The 23,583-nt window shown below is 34.9% G+C and overlaps 1 long non-coding RNA gene across 1 annotated transcript in view; it reads right to left on the reverse strand.

Moving 5' to 3' along the window:
- Window positions 1-21,139, reverse strand: part of LOC309825301 — a 170,905-nt gene extending 149,766 nt beyond the window's left edge. Inside the window, exon 1 of the long non-coding RNA XR_014297018.1 lies at window positions 21,096-21,139. This is a non-coding gene — a long non-coding RNA (uncharacterized lncRNA). The remainder of the gene's footprint in view (window positions 1-21,095) is intronic.
- Window positions 21,140-23,583: the final 2,444 nt, after the last annotated feature.

Genomic DNA, 23,583 nt, shown 5'->3' on the forward strand with positions numbered 1-23,583 from the left:
AATAGAAATATTTTCCATACCACCTGGTTCTGGCAGAAAGTCAAAATTTGCATTTATATGAGGTAGTTTATCAAATATAACATACAGAAGTCTGTTAAGTACACATTGCATTTTGTTTGTGAGAAAATCTGTTTGTATTTAATGTAGTTTTTAAATTAACCTTAATGAAAGCTTCTGAAAATTGTTGTTCTAAGCATTTGAAATATGCAACAAGAACGGGTGGAAGACATAAACATGTTTTCCATTATATGTTATCAGATAGCCCAAAATTACTACAAAGAATAATGTGGGACTATGTTAAATTAGAAAGATAAGCAAGCATTTAGTTAAAAGCAAAGGTCTTTAGAAGAGGAAAGCATCTAACACAGTTAACCCCAAACATCTTACAACAATCTTCAGTCAGAGGCATTTTAACATTTTTCGGTTAGAATGTTATCTACTATATACAGAAACAGATTATTTGCACCAAAATTTAAGATTTCATTTCCCTTAATCTAAGATCTGCCAAATACTCAAAGACTCACCCAAGGTTTTCTGAAGTGCTAAAAAACAGGTAATTGGAACATGAACCTATCTGGCCGTGTCTCTTAATAGTCCATTCTATTATTGTTTTTCTACTGTCTTTTCACTACTTACAATATTGCCCTTAGTAACTTTTTGAATTTTAACGTATCCCAGTGATTTTCACCTAGAGGACTCCCCAACAGTGAATACAAGATTAATATTTATTTCTAGTAGGCCTGTTTTTTATCAGTTCTGGAAAACTCAAGTGTCTTTACATCTTGAGACACTTGAATCTCTACTTGTTTCCCTCCTATCTTTGCTATATAAAAGGAAATATTCAGTACTTTCAGATGGTGAATTTTTTCAATTAAAGCTAGATATCCAGATATTGTACACAATCACACAACTTTTAAATGCTAGAAACTAGCTTAAAATATTTTATGTATTGTGTAAGTCAAACAAATATGGCTGGTGCCAGTTTGCAAGCTGTGATATAAAGTACAATAAATAACGAAAGTTAAGGATCTCCTATTTCAAGCAAAAGCTGGGAAAATGACTTTTTCCTTCAGCAAATATTATATTCCTTTGCATGGAAAGCCATGGGATATTTAGAAATAAATCAGATGTTATTCAGAGGTTTGCTCTTCAATGCTTACAGCATTTGACAAAGTCTGGGTTATGGTCCTTAATCATAGAATTTGCTACACCTTTGATCACAAATATCTTTGAAGCCATTGAAGCACTGTTCTGACAATTTAAAAAAAATCTTACAACAAAGTTTTTATGCAATAAATTCCATCTTTGAGTAAACTATTCAACAGTTCTAGTTTCCTAAGCTTTTCACCTCCTAACCTTAAAAGTATTTATTTATAATTTTTATCATATGGAAGCCTGATCTAAAATATTTGATTTAGTAGAACTATACACAGAGGGTTTGATGCTTCATATATTTCTCTCTGATTTGTCATCTGTTCAAAGTGCATTTTGCTCTTAACCATCATATGTAGCAGTGACTTCTTGGATTAGTGTCCAGGTAGCTTTGGTTGGGAGAGAGAGACCTATGTGAAGCTGTGTATTTCTATGCTAAGATCTGTCCAAAAAAAAAAAAAAAAAAAGCAGTGTGCCCCACACTCTTTCCTTACAGGCACAAAGGTGGAAAAAGTTCCTAAAATTTTACTTCTCCCTCCATCTTCATCAGGCCCCTCTATCAACAAAGAAATTGATAGAACTGGATATGAATCCTAGACCTCTTCCCTCCTGGACCCCAGCTTAACACAGTCCTACGAGGGATAGGCTTTGAGTTCTTTGCCACATCTACTCTGTCCTTTGCAAATCGTTCCATATAACAAATTCAACATCTTTAACGTAAGAATGATTTCATACACTGATTATTATTATTTGTAGAATGCATTTGAAGAGTGATTTAACCTGTTTGAGGGAGATGTTAAAGGATAATAGAGTTGTTTAGTAGAGTTTTAGGAGTCAGATATTTTTAAGTGTAAATAAGTTTTCTTGTAAATCTTTTCACCCTAAATTATATGAGAATTCAATCTTAAAATATAATGTAGAACCATCCCAGCAGGTCTGGGAGAAATTATACCTTTGTACACATGCAAATGTGTGGTTTTGTCTATTAAAACTGGTAAGAAGGCACATGGAACACATGTTCATGTATTAGTACAGAACTTAAAGTATCATAAAAACTCATATAAATAACTTCAGAAACTTCGGCACAGTTTTTATAATAATCTCAGGGATAGAAAACGCTTGACCTGTGTCTATAGTTATGATCTTTAAAAAACAGCCATGTTTAGTAGATAAAATGAATAAACTTAAATTGGATCATACACTGGGCTAGAACATAAAAGATTAAAATCCAATTTCTCCATATTACAAACATCAAATGCCATTATTATAGTATGCAAACAGTGTAAAATGGCAATTGTACCAGAAAAGGTATATACATTCACAGTTTTAAAGAGGACAATACTAGTTTGAGGTGTATATTTTTGCATACCTTAATTAATATAATTTATTTTATTGTTTTTTGTCATTCTAATATAACACATAAAATGTTACTAATACTTCCATGCCTATTTTCTAGATAGATTAGTAGCACCTTGGCTAGTAAAGAATTTTATGAATTGAAATGTATTTTAAAGTCTGATAAAGTTTAAAGTCAGATAAAACTGAGTTTCTTATTAATCTTATCAGTGTTGAAGGTTTGTGGTCCATGAACCATATGCATTTGAATCACCTAACAATACTTGTTAAAAACATAAACCCTTGGGCACCATGCTGGAATTCACATTCTTGCCATCACCAGGTGGTTTTCTTGCACAGAAGGAATTAAGAACTACTGGTTTACATATCAAGAAATCATTATGATGAGTTCATTACTTCTCCAATGGGTGTCAGAAATCCTTCATAGCAAGGTAGCATTTCATTATTAGCATGTTTGCTGCATTGAGATGTTTCTCTTTGCTAACCATTACATTAGAGCCACTAGATTTTCTCTAAGAAACTCATTTGATATTTTTCCATTTTCTGTGAAGTACCTATTTACATCAGTTAGAGAATTCTGTTTTTTTAAAATGTATGTTTATAATATATCTTTCATACCCCATATCTTTCCAAAAAGAATGTCAGGTGACTTGATATAGTATAAATGGTTACAAAATTAAATTTTGGCAGTTCATTTCTTCTCTCTGAATGTTTAAGAAAAAATATATCCTATTATGCTTTACCTTTCTGGTTTTTGGTCCTTTTCTGATTTTTGATCCTTTTTTTGTACCTAGTGTGACAGGAACTTAAAGAATGTCTCTAACTTGCACATCACTCTGGTTACAACAAAGACAAAACCAGTAATTTTCCACTTCAGATATGTTCTTAAAGTGTATTTTATCTTCATACAAAAAAATCTTTTCTAAAATGAAGACATTAATATTTCCACACTTGACCTTTTCTTCTTACAAAGAGAAATGCAAATAATTTAATAATATTATTCCTTATACCCCTTAAGGTTCAAATAACTAGTTATTATATAAAACAGCTAGGTCTAATCTGCTTCAGAAGGAACATATTCTGTTAGTGTACAATAGCTAATATCAGATCACTAATAGATTTAACCTTGTAAGTTCACAGATATTTAAAAGTGTCGTGGTTTGAAGGTCAACTTGTTTGTCTTACTGTAAAAGAAAGGCAACAAAATGAATAAAAACTAGAAAGAATTAATTCTTCAAAAAGTTTTTACAAATCAAAACCCTGCAGTTTCACACTGAGAACAAAAGAAGCATATTAAACACCAAAGTTTATCAAGACAAATTAGGTCCCAGTTTCAAATTTTCTTTAATCTTTTGCATCTGAATGTTTTTTTTGCCTCATGCTGTTTTCCCCAGTTAAATGTTAAAATGAATTCTAGCCAATACCATTGACTTCCTCCCTTAAAAATATTGAGACACATAATAAAAAATTAATTACTTCCCCTAATTTCCGTGTGATTCTTTAAAAAGATGTAAAATTCATTTAAAGTAAGTGGTGACTTTGTCTTTGAAGATCACGACAATTAACATGGATCAAAGCTTAGGTTCTGTAACGATGATAGCTTATTAGCATAATGAAATTAACTTAGAGACAAGAATCTTTAATAGGTACAACAAAAACGCTTTAATAATACTTGCAGAAAATTATGTATTTGCTAGAAGTACAACAGTTTCAGATTTTCTATCCAATTAATAAGTTGTTAATTAACTCCTTTTCCAAACAATGTGCACTTTAAGTTAACATCTGCCCATTGGAATATTCTGTCTATTGTGCTTCATTTTTTGGAAGGATATTGCAGTTTTGCCAATGGTACTTTGTATTTTTTTATTATTAAGAAAATTCAAGTTTACCCTTCCATACTGTAGATCCAGTATTTTCATCATTAAAATAAAAGAAGGCTTAATTTCATACTTTGGGAAGGGAATGAAGATGTCAATATATGATTGCATCATGCAGGAGGTTTACCTTCAGGTCCTCTGCATTTCGAGGACAGATTTTTTTTGAAAATCTTTGAGGTGTCTATAAAATTTGACCTCCTGTTTCAAGCCAAGAATTAAAAACTCATTTATTAAAAATAATATAAATAATTTTGGTCTCAGTGTACATGTTGGAAACCACCTGGATTTACAGATAACTAAAAGAATGCTTTATTTCCAGCCTCTCGTCTTAAAAATTATGCTTTATTCAAGTGCTGTTTAAGAATGTACTTTGTCATTTATTTTGCCATTCATTCATTAAGCCAATTTATTGAGCACTAATATTTACTGAGTGTGCCATGCACTATGAGTCTCCCTATACTAAAAGGAAGAGAAGTTGTGTTGTTATAGGTGGTTTTTCACTACTGCTGGTGTTACTGTCATTGATTTTCTCTTTGTCCACGTAGCAGAAATAAGTACTGTCTCCAGGTCCTCTTCCTCTATTATACCTGATTTATCTTTCTGACACAAGTGAGCATAATCCAAAACCAAAATCAATACTCAACAGATGGACGATATTTTTCATATTAAAATTTAAGGAGGAATTTCTCGCTATTATACCCCCACCCTCCACCTCCAAAAAGCCCTTCCTCTTCCACATCCATATAGGAAATCTGTGTGTTTTCCAGTTTGTATATGTATATGTATATCCAGAGCAGTATTTTCTGCTCTGGATTCAGAAATTTGTGAATAGGCTCTGATCCCAAAATTTTTATGCTGCTTCCAATCCACATCATCAGTTCTGGTATCCCTGGTAAATACCAGGTCCCCTGGCTGCCTCTACCTTTTCTATCAGATATGTGCCCAAACTGGAAATATAGAAATAGGGCTCAGAGAAGACATACAGAGAGAAATACCAGGAGACTAGGAATCTTATGAAGGTTAATGATGCAATGGAGACAAAACTTTGCGATGCTTTCAACTCTAGCCCTCAGAATTGATTGAATTATGGTTTGAGTGAATTAAAACAAAACAGCCTATGAAACCCATCTTTTGGGGGGGATCAGCTGATAGCTCTCACTCCCTACCTGAGCTCTAAGAATACTTTGTACCTTTGTTTTGAAACTTACCAAATTCTATCTCATATGTATAGCTATTTTTGGAGGTATCTTATCACACTGCTCAACTATTCTTGGGGCCCTGTTAAAAACAACAAAAGTACGTTGGGTCCTAAACTATAGTACAATGAAATGTTTGGAGAAATACCCTGACTTCTCTCTTCTTCTCATCCTCCAATCTCCCACCAATAACTCCAATTGGCCAAAGTTTACTAGAAGCTCAGTGGACAGAAGAGCCTGGGAAATGTACTTTGCAGAGATCAGCCACTTTTTGATGGAGCAGAGCAGGATAAAGGCACTAAATGGATATGAGAATGACTGGCACAATTTCATAAATGATAACTTCTTATTAACTGCAGATATTAGATACAAGAGAACATTACTAAAATAGAATCTTCACTGCTTTTCTTACCAATTCTGGGGTACTCTAAAGCCCACCACCATTCAGCTTGAATAGACTTCTTTCTGAAACATGTGACAGATCATATCAGTCCCCTCAATTCTACATCCTTCAATTCATTCTCATGCTTTATAATATAAACCTTAGTTTATATAGTTTATCACACAGACCCTTTGTGCTTCATGTCCCTTTCACCCCTAGCTAAAATATACCCTCTGGACCAACCTAAGTCATTTAAATTTTAGAATGCTTCAAGCTTTTGCAGACCACTATATCTCAGAATGGGTTCTTGGGTTCTTCTGCTTGGAATGTCAGTAACCTCTCACCACCTACCACCACCATAGCCATCACCATCTTTTTTTGTTCATTAGAATAACTCTTATATCCTTCAAAACTTAATCTCCTTGTGCCTTGTATGACTAGGGGCCTCTTTGTGCTCTGCTTGAGCTCTAGGAATACCTGTGTTGATACATTTCCCTGTAATAATTGTTTATATTTCATAACCAGTATCCCAGGCAGGATTTTAAGTACACGAAAATTGAGGACTATACCTCCTTAATTTTGAACTAATGTCTATCACATAGCAGGGAAACAATAAAACATTGTTGAACTGGTGACTGAATGAATGAGTAATCCCTTCTTTGACCACATTAGGTAACAGCATATTCATTTTATACATCCTATAAAGACACTCAACAAAATGAAGCAAAATTTCATTTTGTCATCTATAATGTAAGTGGAAGCTGCTCCTTAAAGATATTTTTAAACAGTAATTAAACTAGTTTGAAATGGTCTCCTCTAAATAAAAATAGATTTAGTCTATTTCTTTTTCATCAAGCATTCTCTTTTCCTATAATCCTTTCCCTCTTTACATGAGTGTTGCCACTCCTCACTTTCTAAGGTTTTATACAGCTGTGTCCTGGATTTGAATTTCCCTTGATGACCCTGTTCTTTTAATGTTGCTTTTCTTGTTTGTTTTCAGAATAATTTATGTTTCACACTTAATTTGCATGTTTTTTTCTAATTTCATGGTTTGAACAAGAATATAGTTTTCTGGTCTCATATGACAAGACAGCAGGATAATGTACTGTACTTATTGGAGGCTGGGAAACAGTGATTTAAAAAATTCTTTTTTTTCTTGTGGCATTCCCTCTTATGCTAAAATTCTTTGTTTCTTTGAAACGTATACTGCCGTAAAATGGAATGAACCTGGTGGGCATTCATGTTGGGCTTAATGAAAATATTTAATCATATTTTTCTTTATGTTATATACCTGTGATAAGAACAAATTCCAAATATTAAGGGATGTATTAAATATGAATTTTTAGAGATTTCATGTTCCCTTTACTCAGTTTTCCCCGGTGGTATCATCTTGCAAAACCATAGTACAATATCACAACCAAGATATTGACACCGATACAGCCAAGATACAGAACATTTCTATCACTGCTAAAATTACTCACATTTCTCTTTATAGTCTTCATGCCCTCCCTCACTCTTAAACTGTGGCAACCACTAATCTGTACCCTATTTGTATAATTTTGTCATTTCAAGAAGGTTATGTAAATGAAATCATTCAGTATGTAACTTTTTGGGATTGGCTTTTTTTTCATTGTGTAATACTCCGGAGATTTACCCAAGTTGTTCTGTGTGTCAACAGTTCATTCCTTTTATAATTTCTGAATAGTATTCCATGCACCTAACACTGTTTAGCCATTCATCCACTGAAGAACATCCTGGATATTTCCAATATTTGGTTATTATGAATAACAACGCTATGAACATTTGTATAGAAGTTACTGTGTAAACATGGGTTTTTTTGGTTTGTTTTTTCGGGTTTTTTTTAGCATTTTACTCTATTTGCTTTATTGTTTGCTGTTTCTCTTCCATATACATCAAGATCGACATGTATTCACACATACACACACAAATTATATATATATACATAACATTTTTCTGAACGATTCAAGAGTAAGTTACTTGTGTAAAGCCCTTCACCCCCAAATATTTCAGTGAGCATTTCCTCTAAATAATAATATTTTCTTACACTTACACAGTAGAGTTTTCAACTTCAGGAAATTTAATATTGATACAATATTTTTATCCAAGCAAACAACCATATGCCAATTTTTTAGCTGACCTAATAATTTCCTATGTAGCATTAATTCTTTAATTTTTGAATTGTATTTTATTTTTTTATACAGCAGGTTATTAGTTATCCATTTTACACATATTAGTGTATATATGTCAATCCCAATCTCCCAATTCATCACACCACCACCACCCAACCCCCCCACGCCCACCCCCCACTCGGCCGCTTTACTCCCTTGGTGTCCATACGTTTGTTCTCTACATCTGTGTCTCAACTTCTGCCCTGCAAACCAGTTCATCTGTACCATTTTTCTAGGTTCCACATATAGGCGTTAACATACGATATTTGTTTTTCTCTTTCTGACTTACTTCACTCTGTATGACAGTTTCTAGATTCATCCACGTCTCTACAAAGGACCCAATTTCATTCCTTTTTATGGCTGAATAACATTCCATTGTATATATGTACCACAACTTCTTTATCCATTCGTCTGTCAATGGGCATTTAGGTTGCTTCCATGACCTGGCTATTGTGAACAGTGCTGCCGTGAACATTGGGGTGCATGTGTCTTTTTGAATTATGGTTTTCTCTGGGTATATGCTCAGTACTGGGATTGCTGGATCATATGGTAATTCTATTTTTAGTATTTTAAGGAACCTCCATACTGTTCTCCATAGTGGCTGTATCAATTTACATTCCCACAAACAGTGCAAGAGGGTTCCCTTTTCTCCACACCCTCTCCAGCACTTGTTGTTTCTAGATTTTCTGATGATGTCCATTCTAACTGGTGTGAGGTGATACCTCACAGTAGTTTTGATTTGCGTTTCTCTAATAATTAGTGATGTTGAGCAGTTCATGTGCTTCCCGGCCATCTGTATGTCTTCTTTGGAGAAATGTCTATTTAGGTTTTCTGCCCATTTTTGGATTGGGTTGTTTGTTTTTTTAATATTGAGCTGCATAAGCTGTTTTTAATATTGAGCTGCATAAGCTGTTTATATATTTTAGAGATTAATCCTTTTTCCATTGATTCATTTGCAAATATTTTCTCCCATTCTGAGGGTTGGCTTTTCGTCTTGTTTACGATTTCCTTTGCTGTGCAAAAGCTTTTAAGTTTCATTAGGTCCCATTCGTTTTTTTTGTTTTTATTTCCATTACTCTGGGAGGTGGATCAAAAAAGATCCTGCTGTGATATATGACAAAGAGTGTGCTTCCTATGTTTTCCTCTAAGGGTTTTAGAGTGTCCGGCCTTACGTTTAGGTCTCTAATCCATTTTGAGTTTATTTTTGTGTATGGTGTTAGGGAGTGTTCCAATTTCATTCTTCTACATGTAGCTGTCCAGTTTTCCCAGCACCACTTATTGAAGACACTGTCTTTCCTCCATTGTATATCCTTGCATCCTTTGTCATAGATTAGTTGACCATAGGTACGTAGGTTTACCTCTGGGTTTTCTATCCTGTTCCATTGTTCTATATTTCTGTTTTTGTGCCAGTACCATATTGTCTTGATTACTGTATCTTTGTTGTATAGTCTGAAGTCTGGGAGCCTGATTCCTCCAGCTCCATTTTTTTCCCTCAAGACTGCTATGGCTATTCAGGGTCTTTTGTGTCTCCATACAAAGTTTAAGATTCTTTGTTCTAGTTCTGTAAAAAACGCCATTGATAATTTGATAGGGATTGCATTGAATCTGTAGATTGCTTGGGTAGTATAGTCATTTTCACAATATTGAGTCTTCCAATCCAAGAACATGGTATATCTCTCCATCTGTTGGTATCATCTTTAATTTCTTTCATCAGTGTCTTATAGTTTTCTGCATACAGGTCTTTTGTCTCCTTAGGTAGGTTTATTCCTAGGTATTTTATTCTTTTTCTTGCAGTGGTAAATGGGAGTGTTTCCTTAATTTCTCTTTCATATTTTTCACCATTAGTGTATAGGAATGCAAGAGATTTCTGTGCATTAATTTTGTATCCTGCAACTGTACGAAATTCATTGATTAGCTCTAGTAGTTTTCTGGTACCATCTTTAGGATTCTCTATGTATAGTATCATGTCATCTGCAAACAGTGACAGTTTTACTTCTTGTTTTCCAATTTGTATTCCTTTTATTTCTTTTTCTTCTCTGAGATGTTAAAAGTGAGGTGTTAAAGTCCCCCACTATTATTGTGTTACTGTCTATTTCCTCTTTTATAGTTGTTAGCAGTTGGCTTATGTATTGAGGTGCTCCTATGTTGGGTCTATATATATTTATAATTGTTATATCTTCTTCTGGGATTGATCCCTTGATCATTATGTAGTGTCCTTCCTTGTCTCTTGTAACATTCTTTATTTTAAAGTCAGTTTTATCTGATATGGGTATTGCTACTCCAGCTTTCTTTTGATCTCCATTTGCATGGAATATCTTTTTCCATCTTCTCACTTTCAGTCTGTATGTGTCCCTAGGTCTGAAGTGGGTCTCTTGTAGACAACATATATATGGGTCTTGTTTTTGTTTCCATTTAGCCAGCCTGTGTCTTTTGGTTGGAGTGTTTAATCCATTCATGTTTAAGGTAATTATCGATATGTATGTTCTTATTACCATTTTCTTAATTGTTTGGGGGGTTTTTTGTAGGTCCTTTTCCTCTCTCATGTTTCCCACTTAGAGAAGTTCCTTTAGCATTTGTTGTAGAGCTGGTTTGGTGGGGCTGAATTCTCTTAGCTTTTGCTTGTCTGTAAAGCTTTTGATTTCTCCATTGAATCTGAATGAGATCCTTGCCCAGTAGAGTATTCTTTGCTGTAGGTTCTTCCCTTTCATCACTTTAAGTACATCATGCCACTCCCTTCTGGCTTGTAGAGTTTCTGCTGAGAAATCAGCTGTTAACCTTATGGGAGTGCCCTTGTATGTTATTTGTCATTGTTCCCTTGCTGTGTTCAATAATTTTTCTTTGTCTTTAATTTTTGCCAATTTGATTACTATGTGTCTCTGCGTGTTTCTCCTTGGGTTTATCCTGTATGGGGCTCACTGTACTTTCTGGACTTGGGTGACTAGTTCCTTTCCCATGTTAGGGAAGTTTTCAACTATAATCTCTTCAAATATTTTCTTGGGTCCTTTCTCTCTTCTTCTTCTGGGACCCCTATAATGCATACATTGTTGTGTTTAATGTTGTCCCAGAGGTCTCTTAGTCTGTCTTCATTTCTTTTCATTCTTTCTTCTTTTTTCTGTTCCGCAGCAGTGCATTCCACCATTCTGTCTTCCAGATCACTTATCAGTTCATCTGCCTCAGTTATTCTGCTATTGATTCCTTCTAATGTAGTTTTCATTTCCGTTATTGTATTGTTCATCTCTGTTTGTTTGTTCTTTAATTCTTCTAGGTCTTTTCTAAACATTTCTTGCATCTTCTTGATCTTTGCCTCCATTGTTTTTCCAAAGTCCTGGATCATCTTCACTATCATTATTCTGAATTCCTTTTCTGGAAAGTTGCCTATCTCCACTTCATTTAGTTTTTTCTGGGGTTTTCTCTTGTCCTTTCATCTGGCACATAGCCCTCTGCCTTTTCATATTGTCTGTTTTTCTGTGAATGTGGCTTTTGTTTCACAGGCTGCAGGATTTTGGTTCTTCTTCCTTCTGCTGTCTGCCCTCTGGTGGATGAGGCTATCTAAGAGGCTTGTGCAAGTTTCCTGATGGAAGGGACTGGTGGTGGGTAGAGCTGACTGTTGCTCTGGTGGGCAGAGCTCAGTAAAACTAATCTGCTTGTCTGCTGAGGAGTGGCGCTGGGTTCCCTCCCTGTTGGTTGTTTGGCCTGAGGCAACCCAACACTGGAGCCTACCCAGCCTCTTTGGTGGGGCTAATGGTGGACTCTGAGAGGGCTCACGTCCAGGATCACTTCCCAGAACTTCTGCTGCCAGTGTCCTTGTCCTCATGGTGAGACACAGCCACTCCCTACCTCTGCAGGAGACCCTCCAACACTAGCAGGTAGGTCTGGTTCTGTCTCCTATGGGGTCACTGCTCCTTCCCCTGGGTCCCGATGTGCACACTACTTTGTGTGTGCCCTCCAAGAGTGGAGCCTCTGTTTCCCCCAATTCTGTCAAAGTGCTGTAATCAAATCTCGCTAGCCTTCAATGTCTGATTCTCTAGGATTTCCTCCTCCCGTTGCTGGACCCCCAGGTTGGGAAGCCTGACATGGGGCTCAGAACCTTCACTGCAGTGGGTGGACTTCTGTGGTATAAGTGTTCTCCAGTTTGTGAGTCACCCACCCAGCAGTTGTGGGATTTGATTTTGTTGTGATTGCTCCCCTCCTACTGTCTCATTGTGGCTTCTCCTTTGTCTTTGGATGTGGGGTATCTTTTTTTGGTGAGTTCCAGTGTCTTCCTGTTGATGATCGTTCAGCAGTTAGCTGTGATTCCAGTGTTCTTGCAAGAGGGACTGAGAGCACATCCTTCTACTCCGCCATCTTGAACCAATCTCGTCTTAATTTTTTAAACATGAGTTTTTATTTCTCAGGGATAAATGCGCAGAAGTGAAATTACTGGGTTGTATGGTTTTTCCATGTTTAATTTCCTTAAATTGCAAAACTTTTTATAGAGTTGCTGAACCATTTTACTTTTCCACCAGCAACATATGAGTAATCCAATTTTTCATCATCTTCACGAGCATTTAGTTTTACCACTGTTTTTAAATTTCAGTCATTCTGTAGGTATGTGATGATATCTTGTATTTTTATTTTGCATTTCCCTAATGACTAATTATGTTGAACATTACTGAATGAACCTATTTGCCGTGTGTATATCCTCGTCAGTGAAATGTCTGATTACGTCTTTTGCCTATTTTCTAATTAGATTGCTTGGGTTTTTACTGTTAAATTTTAAGAGTTCTTTACATGTTCTAGAGAGTATTCTTTGGTAAGATATATGGTTTGCAAATACTTTCTCCAAGTCTGTGGCGTGTTTGTTTTTTCATCCTCTTAAAAGCATCTTTGGCAGAACAAAAGTTTTTAATTTTGATGAAATACAATTAATTCAGTTTTCCTTCTAGGGATCATGCTTTTAGATCCCAAATATTTTCTTCTATAATTTTTCCAAAAGTTTCATAATTTTATGTTTACATTTAAGTCAATGATGCATTTTGAGATAATTTTTATTTTAGATATAAAGTCTTGGTCAAGGTTATATTTTTGCCTATTGTCATTCAATTGCTCCAGCACCTTTTGTTGAAAAGGCCATCCTTCCTCCATTAAATTGTTTTTGCATCTTTTAAAAATTCAGTTGAGCATACTTATGTGGATATAATTCTGGGTTCTTTATTGTATTCCATTGACCTATATGTATGTTCACCAATGCCACAGTCTTGAGTGCTTTAGCTATATAATAATTTTTGAAATTCTGTAGACTGATTTCTCCCTTTTCATTCTCTTTTTACAAAAATTGTGTTAACTATTCTAGTTCCTTTGCCTTTCCATATAAATTTCACAATAATCTTCTCTATATCTACAAAATAATTTTGTTGGCATTTTAATAACAATAGCATTAAACCTATATACCAATTTGAACACAATTGAAATCTTTATTATGTTGAGTCTTCCAATCCATGAGCACAGTTTATCTGTCTATTTATTTAGATCTTTGGTATCTTTCAGCAGCATGTTGTATTTTTCAGCACATAGTCCTGTACATGTTGTTTTAGGTTCACACCTAAGTATTTCTCTCTTTTTTTGAGCAGTTGTGTCGTGTTTTTACTTTTGGTGTCCAATATGTTCATTGTTAGCACATAGAAAGACAGTTCCTTTTTGGACATTTATCTTGTATCCGTCAGACTTGCTGAACTCACTTATTTTCTATGAGTTTTTAAGAAGAATCTTAGGAATTTTCTATGTAGACAATCATGTCATCTGCAAAGAGGAAGAGTTTTATTTCTTCCTTTCCAACCTGTATGGCATTTATTTCCTTTGCCAACCTTATTGCACTGGCTAGGACTTAGCACTATGTTGAATAACAATAGTGAAAGCAGATATGCTTGCCTTGCTCCTGACTGTAAGGGAAAAGCAGTCTAATTCTTTATCATTAAGTATTGGCTGTAGGTTTTTTATAGGTGCTCTTTATCATATTGAAGAAATTTCCCTCTATTCCTATTTTTCTAAGAGTTTTTGTCATGAATGGCTATTGAATTTTGTCAAATGCTTTTTTCTGTATCAATTGATATGTTCATATGCTTTTTCTACTTTAGGCTGTTAATATAGATTATATTAATAGTTTTTTAATATTGAAGCAATCTTACATCACTGTAATAAACCCCACTTAGTCATGGCATATAATTATTTTTATATACTGCCTAATTCTGTTTGCTAACCTTATGTTAAAAATTTTCGTGTCTGACTCATGAGGGATATCAGACCATAGTTTTCTTTTTCTTTACTGTCTTTATCTAGTTTTGGTATTAGTGTAATGTCAGCTTAATAAAATGAATTAGCATATATTCCACGTCTTCTCTTTTCTGGAAGAGATTGTGTATAATTTCTGTTACTTCTTTTTTAAAATTCAGTGGAATTCCCCAGTGAAATGATTTGGGCCTGGCAATTTCTCTTTCATGGGTTTTAAAATTATGAATTCAATTTGCTTAATAGTTACAGGACTACTCAAATTATCTATTTCATATTTGGTAATTTGTGGTAGTTTATGCTGTTCAAGAAATTGGTCCATTTCATCTAAGTTGCCGAATTTATCTGAGAAGATTTGTTCATAGCATTCTATTATTTTTCTTTTGATGTCTGCAGGGTCCATAGTTAAATAGCCTATTTATTAAAGCTATTGGTAAATTTTGCCTTCTCTCTTTTTTCTTTGTCAGTTGGTAAATTTTATTGATCTTTGCAAAAAAAAAAAAAAGCAGGTTTTTGCTTCATTGTTTTACTCATTTCTGTTTCATTTATTTCTGCTCTTATTTTCATTATTTCCTTCTATCTGGTTGCTATAAGTATATTTGATCTTCTCTTTCTAGACTCTTAAGTAGGAGTAAAAATTATTGATTTGAGATTTCCTCTTTTCTCATGTAAGTATTTAGTGCTACAAATTTCCTTCTCATTGTTGGTTTAGCTGTGTCACATAAATGTTTGGTATATTGAATTTTCATTTTTATTCAGTTTGATAAATATCTTTTTGAGACTTTCTTTTTGACCCATAAATTATTTAGAAGTCTGCTGTTTCTAAGTATTTGGAGAATTTCCTGTTATTTTTCTAGTTTTGATTTCTAGTTTGATTTTATTTGGGTCAGAGAACAAATTTTGTATAATTTCAATTCTTTTAACATTACCAAGATTGTTATATGGCCCAAGATATGGTATATTTTCCTGTCCTATTCCCCCTGTCCTTCCAGGACTCCATAATATAACAGATCTTTAGCTATTGTCCTAGAGGCCTTAAGTCTCTGTTGATTTTTTTTCTCCAGTCTATTTTCTCTTCATTATTCAAATTGGGAAATTTTTATTGTCTATATTCAACTTCACTGATTCGTTATTCCCTCCTTTCTGCTGTTGAGCCCATTTACTTTTACTGTTTTTAATTTAATTTTTCAATTCTAAATTGCTATTTCGTTTTTCTTTTGTGTTCTATTTATATGCTGAAATTTTCTATCTCTTTACTAAGATTTTAAAAATTTGTTTCAACTGTGTATTTAATGGGTCATTGAAGCATTTTTATGATGACTGTTTTTAAAATCTTTTGTCAAATAACTCTAAAGTTTCTGCAGATATTCTTGGTATTGGCATTTAATAATTGTCTTTTTTCATTCTAGCTGAGACTTGCCTGAACCTTGGTAGGACTAGTTATTTTTTATTGAACTTGGACTTCGGGTTATCATGTTATGAAACTCTGGATATTATTTAAATCTTTGATTTCTGCTGCCTTCCTCTCAGGCCGCTCCAACAAGGGAGTATGGGGCACACTACATCACTACTAGTTTGGGATAGCAGTCCCAATTCCCCACTCAGCCTCTGTTCACACTCAAGGGCGTTTGAAATCACACAGTGCCCAGGTGGTATCACTAGAGTCCCAGCAGATAGCCAGAACTCCCACCCCTGCCCAGGAGCACTAGGGAGCACTTCTATAACTTTTTATAACACATCTGTACCTAAAATGATACAAGCACATCCAAGTCTAGACACTTCAGTGATAATATCTTCAAATAATTAATAGTCATCACTAGTAAAAAAAATCAGAAACAGGTGTTACAACTTTAAAATCAATGTTTAAAACCGTTCAAAAATTAAAACAGTTAAAAATTAGAGTTAGTGAATCTGAAAGGTCTTCCATTTATTGACACATGTAATGCTGAAATTTCTTTTAATACTTTTGAATCCAACAGAATTTTTCCCATCAAGATCCAATTTATGAACATACATATTATTAGTGCAGTTACCGTACAGCTAGCATGACAAAAATTAAAAGAGCAGAACTAGTCCACAATAAGACAGATGAATTCAATATACATAAAACAATGGTAGGGACACTCCCCTCAGCTCTGACTCCAACTCACTGCCAATCAACCAACCGAGTTCCCACCGCAGGCACAACTGGGGCTACATAATTTCCTCCCTGGAAATCTGAAATAAATTCCAAAAGATCTTTATTCAAAATGGACACAGTGAGCTCTGCAACTGGACACTGAAGTAGTTGTCTCCTACCTTCACTGCTGAGCCTGGAGCACCACAGCAAAGGAGCAGATACCAGATGTTACTCTCCTGCTGACCATCTGTGGGTTTTCACTGTAAGACCCAGCCTGGCAGGGTGTTTAAGGCCAAATATATACAGCCTACAGGCAACAGGCCAAGAAGTCTAGTTATTCTGGTCCTGACCAGACAGGGGCTCACCAGCCTGTGCTGTACTGAGCACATAGGGTTCCACTAGATTATGTAACTTCATGTGCCAAAAACCATACACAATCTGAAAGCATGCCATTTTTTCTTCTAGCATGACAAAATGCTCATCTCATATGACAGAAGACAAGCAAACATTCGCAGCAAGGTAAATGTTTTTAAAAACAAATCCCGTTTTCCTACAGATATTATGATAAGTCATGGGGCATAAAATCCTCAAAATGTTCATGGTGATGGAATACTTACAAGCCTTTCAAGATTTGATAAGAAAAAGACAGAGCTATTGGCCAGACCCATGAACACTAGTTAGCCAATATCAAGGGAAGCACTGAAATTTCTAAGAGCTTTAGTCACTGAGCAGATCATTTTTTCCCAGGTACCCTGAAGTACTGCTTAGCTAGTTACAAAATCACCACTTCATCGTGCCTATCATGTGACCTTCTCCTAAACTGAGCAGATAATTGACTCTCTCTCTCTCTCTCTCTAAAACAGGGGTTCTTGGCATTTCTAGGTTCTCAACAAAGTTTTCAAGGGTACATCTTGAACAAAAATCACTGTACATTGTATTTTTCATAAAGTCTATTTTAAAAACGTGTTACATTACACTTTTTATACTTATTTTTCAAAAATGTTTACTGTTGATAAATGAGAGAATTATAATAAGAGATATTATATTTTCATTGTTCTTTTCATTAAATAGAAAATTGCTAATTCTACATCAGTCCTTATTTTTATTTAATTTTACTGGTCTATAATGTGCAAGTCAGGGAGACATGTTACAGAATAACTATTATCATTTCTTTTGCCTTGCACACAATTCAGACACTATTTCAAAATTAATTTTCCAAATTCAAGATTAAAAAGAATGGGCTAAAAGATGTAACAACTAAAAGAATGGAAGTCAAATAATATCCTTTGCAGGTTGTTTTCATATTTAAGAGTAGCAAAGCTGTTGTGTGAAAATTGTCTATAAAAATATATCCGAAACAAAAATAATAAAACAAAAACATCAAGAGGCGCAACCTATGGGATGGCCTGAAATATCATTACGTGCCAAATGACTGGTGTTTTTTGGAGGTGCACAAACTGATGCAATCCCTGTTAGCACAACACAGCAACTGGAGTTACATCTTGGCATTCCTTCAGAGGGGTCCCCATTGACAGCTATAGAAACAAATTAGTTCTCACTTTGTTTTTAATTTTAGTTGTCACTAACAATGCCTCCACCTTCTGGCTTAGCATCTCAATATTAACTTACAAGCATGAACAGGAAATTAATCAAGGAATGTGTGGGGATTTATTTTCCAGCAGCTGAGATATTGAAGGTGAGGTCAGAGAAAATACTTGTTGGTATGGGACAGTAATTAGGTTCAGACAGAAGGTACAGAACTGCAATCTTAGCTACAACTGTTCATAGCTGGTGTCTCATCTCAATTAATGAAATTATATATATATATATATATATGTATATATATATATATATATGGAACCACAAGAGTATATTGAGTTGAAGATTCTTAACAGTCCAGACTGGGGCTGTCTTGTCTGCACTGCTGATACCTTCAAAGATGACAAGTATCTTGTTCCAGAAAATGCTATTTGTTTTGTGCTTTGCTGCTGCTTCTTCGGCTTCCCCTTCTCCTTCCCCTGCTCCTTCTCCTTTTCCTTCTTCTTCTTCTTCCTCAACTATTATCTGTCTCTGCTACAAAGCTATGTTCAAGGGGCATGTTTGACCCAAGCAAAACAGAATACTCCTTCTAAATACCATGAATGATAACGGACTGTAAAGGGGATATTGTTCACTTATAAAAGCTGTGAAGTATAAACAAAAGAAAATAGGACTCTGAAGTTGAGAGACAAGATTAGTCCTAACTCTCCTGCTATCCATCTGGATAACTTTGGACGTCCAATGCTTTTATTTCCATTTCTGGACCCTGATGCCAACATTCATTCTATATTTTCTCACAAGGTGTTTGTGAGAAATATATTTCTCTTTTATTATTTAGTTATTAATATAAATTAAACTTTTATTAACATTTTAAAGTATGGAACTTCTAAACAGAAATTTCTTTCCCTTTCAACAGTAGAAATTGTTGTCTCCTTTTACTTTTGGGGGCTATAATCAATATGCCTAATTGGATCTCTGCATTATAATTTTGAGGACAACTGAGGTCTAGACCAGTGAATTTTCAAGGATGAGCACATTAGGTTTACTGGGAATGCAGAGGTATGCCTCCCACTCCAGACCTGCTGAGTCAGAATCTCTTAAGTTAGATCTGCTCAGGAATCTGTAGTTTTAAAAAGCTTGACCAGTGATCCCAACAGTCACTTAAGTCTGAGCAGCGTTGGTCTAGACTGCCTACCGGCAGAGGATAGAGACAGAGCCTAGACTAAACCCATAACCCCAGATTTCTAAGTCAGATCTCTTTAAACTACACAAATGTAAACATTTCTATTATCTAAACCACAATTTGACTTTTATGTTGGCTCTTTGGTTTTGTAAAGTGTTGCTATTAGGGAGACCACAACGAAAAAGACTGTGTTGTTTGTTGTCTATAGCTTTTACATATGTTATCTGTATGAGTCCTCAAATAAAAGAAACACTTTTACATTCTTGCAGGCATAACCCTCAACCGTAACTTTCTATGTTTAGTGCATTCATATACGAAGTCAGAGGTCCTAGATGCTATATTTGTATCTTGACAAAATGTTAAATGAAGGCAAGAAGAGACTCAAGTTTCAAGCCTTCTGTAAACTAGATTCTCAACTATTGGGGTATATGGTGTAGCTATCCTTAAAAGGAAGATTCTTAACTGGAATAATTCCTATGAACAAACTTCTCCTTATCTCAGCAAACAGTTTGCAATACTAAAATGATCTCTCTCGCTCTTTACTGAAATGTTTTGAAATTGAATTGAGTGGGAAAATAAGCAAGAGTTCTGTTCCTCTTGGAGCCATTTGGTCACTGAAAAGTGACCAAACTTCAGAATAATTAGCTTTGGTGATGGTTTTAAGTTCAATGTAAGCCCAGAATATTGCTTCCTTCTGCCCTAAGACTAGTCAGATAAGACTAGAGGAGCTGAAACTTCGGCCAGTCCCCTAATTGCCAGCAATCTTGTCTTTTAACTTTAGTATTCAGAATAAGTACTATTGTTTTCTATACATGTATTACTATTTAAAAAAAGACCTAAATAGACATTTCTCCCAAGAAGATATACAGATTGCCAACAAACACATGAAAGGATGTTCAGCATCATTAATCATTAGAGAAATGAAAATCAAAACTACAATGAGGTATCACCTCACACCAGTCAGAATGGTCATCATCAAAAAATCTACAAACAATAAATGCTGGAGACGGTGTGGAGAAAAAGGAACCCTCTTGCACTATTGGTGGGAATGTAATTGATACAGCCACTATGGAGAATAGTATGGAGATTCCTTAAAAAACTACAAATAGAACTACCTTATGACCCAGCAATCCCACTACTGGGCATATACCCTGAGAAAACCATAATTCAAAAAGAGTCATGTACCACAATGTTCACTGCAGCACTATTTACAATAAGCCAGGACATGGAAGCAACCTAAGTGTCCATCAACAGATGAATGGATAAAGAAGATGTGATACACACACACACACACACACACACACACACACACACACACACACACACAATGGAATACTATGCAGCCATAAAAAATGAATGAAATAATGACATTTGCAGCAACATGGATGACCCAGAGATTATCATACCAAGTGAAATAAGTGAAAAAGAGAAAGACACATATCATATGATATCACTTATATGTGTAACATAAAATATGAATATGAACTTACTTGTGAACTTATGAAACAGTAACAGACTCACAGACATAGAGAACAGACTTGTGGTTACCAAGGGGGAGGGGGCTGGGTGGGGGATGGATTAGGAATTTGGGATTAGCAGATGCAAACTATTAAATATAGAATGAATAAATGACAAAGTCCTGCTGTATAGCACAAGGAATAGTAAACCATAATGGAAAAGAATATGAAAAAGAATATATATATATACATATATATGTATAAAACTGCACCACTTTGCGGTACACCAGAAACTAACACAATACTATAAATCAACTATACTTCAATTAAAAAATTTTTTCTAAAAAGTGAGAAATTGAGAAACCCATAGCATTTACCTACCTCAAGATGCTGACATTCTAAATTCTAATTTTCTTACTTCTTTAACTTCCTCATCCTGCTGTCTTCTGTCACCGCAAGACACACTCTATCAGAAATAAAACAGAAAAACAACTGCTTAAGGATTCATTATGTACTAGAAATTGTGTCTAATCAAATTGTATTAAATTCCTTTGCAAATAAAAACAATATTTCCCAGGGACCTGACCAAAGTATTTTAAGGAGAATTTAAAAATTACAAATACAATATCAAAATAGACATAAAATGTTTATATAAATACTATATCCTTCTAAGCATTCATAAAAATCCCCTCTTTCTAGAGTATTCAAATGAAACACAAATACATAACTCAATAATAACAATAATAAATAACTCAATACAAGAATAAAGAAATGGAGAATGGTGGAATACAGTAAGACAGTAACAGGTAAACATTTTCAATCAATTTAATTATCAACTTCTTTCATCCACAAAGTTACATCTGTGTATTTGGGCCTGTAAAAAGTAAGATGGTCTGAAATCTAGAATAAAGGAAATCAGATGTGATTAGTTTGGAAAAGGTATAAGTAAACTAAATTATTTAGCAGAGGTAGAGAAAAAAAATAAGATTTAATCAATGATGTGAAGAGAGAATCTGGTTAGATCAATAGTGTATGATATTCAGGGCCAGCTCCTAGGCGAAACCATGAGGAGACCAAATTTTCCATTGTTTTTCTCCTGGCCCTTGGTGACTGGTGACTGTCCAGGGACTTGACACTAATGCTTCTCACTGGACATCTAAGTGGTAATCAGAACACTTTGGTAGCATGTGACAGAAAACCAACTCACATAACCTTAAGAATGGTTATTTAAGGGGAAGAGGACTCAAAGAATAAATATAATAGAGTTAGTTTTAACATGGCTGCTTTCGAGAGCTTACATGTATTTTTACTCCTTTTTACTTTGCCCCCATCTCAGCTCTGCTTTACCCTCAGCTGACTTTATCTTCACATAGGCTCTTCCGTCATGAGGACAAGATGGCTTCCAGAAGCACTAGGCTTTTGTTGTGACCTCTCAACTGTAGCACAGAGACTCCTCATTTAACTCTACTGGCTGGTTATGAATCACACACTCATGGCTCAACCAATCACTGTGGCCATGGATGTCATGATTTTATTCAGCAAACCCATGTCAAGATTTCCCCTAGAACTGGAGGATGTGAACCTCAACTAAATGATGTAAGAATAAGGGAGAGTTGAGTTTTTTCTGAAAATCAGGGTGACTTTTGTCTAAAAAAGAGAGTGGGAATGATAGCTAGACCAAAACAAGTATCCACTGAAGCCTATAGCTCTGGAACCATTCCTTACCTCCCACTTCTTAACAGAAGAATATCTTTATATTTCATTCTTCATGATGCTCCTAAGTGAATTAACTTTCCCAAGTATAAACTTACCATCATAGCTTCAATATCATAGCCTAGGAAATTCAGAAATGATGGCAGGGAGTCCTTTCATCTCTGTTTGAAAATTCTCATGATGCTGATCATTACTACTGTTTAGTATATGTAGTTAAAATGTACTTTCTTATCTTGAGCTGGTATCTGCCCCTCTATGGGTTACCCATTTTTTCTAATTTTTCCATCTAGAGCTATCCAAATTATGCCCATTTTGTGTTCTACATAGTAGCTCTTCATATGTCTAAAGGCAGGTTTATTCAACTGCTGCGCATATAGCATGCTTTCCAGAAATCTGACACCCAATGATTTCTTTATTTATGTTCATTTTGCCTCCAGTTATTATACTACTCTTTTTCTCCTGAATGTCATTTTGGCTGAACCTTAGATTGGAAGATTTTTATTGTTGCTGTTGTTTATTTTGTTTGTTTCACTCACAAAGTCTCTGAAAGTCAAGGAAGTAAAAGTTTAACCAGTGTGAAGCAACAAATTATCTCTTTACATCACTACCCACACCTAGCGGTTTGTAATGTTAGATAGCAATAGAAATATACAATTTTAGCTGTGAAACAAAAGTATTCTGTATTCCTGTATATTTTTCTCTCTCGTTTAATCTATCAGTTTGTTTGATTCCAAAATAAACAAACAAGCAATTTGAGTCTTATAGAGAGTGTATATTTTATAATCTCAGAGTCCACAAGAAACGTATTTATTGCAGCAAATGGTTAGATTCCTGCTTGTGTGTCATGGGAACTGAATTTCTGCCCTAATGTTTTGGCACATCTTCAGTATACTTACCTCTGTAGGAGTGGTGTGTATCCACAATTATGTTCTTTGAAAAGAATCTTTGTACTGGAAAATCCCATTGAGACGTAGCATCGCGTTTCCAAGGGTGTCTTGGGACAAGAAAGAATGGGGCAGTAATATACAACCACTTGGTTACATCATTCATACCAGAGAAATTATCATCCAACTGCTGACGGGGAACACTTGTACTTCTCTATTATCAAAGATTTTGCAAAACTGCTCAGCCCCCTCTATTCATTTCACTCCAGCTG

The sequence above is a fragment of the Grampus griseus genome (assembly GCF_964374135.1).
Source record: "Grampus griseus genome assembly, chromosome: 7".
Taxonomy (NCBI): domain Eukaryota; kingdom Metazoa; phylum Chordata; class Mammalia; order Artiodactyla; family Delphinidae; genus Grampus; species Grampus griseus.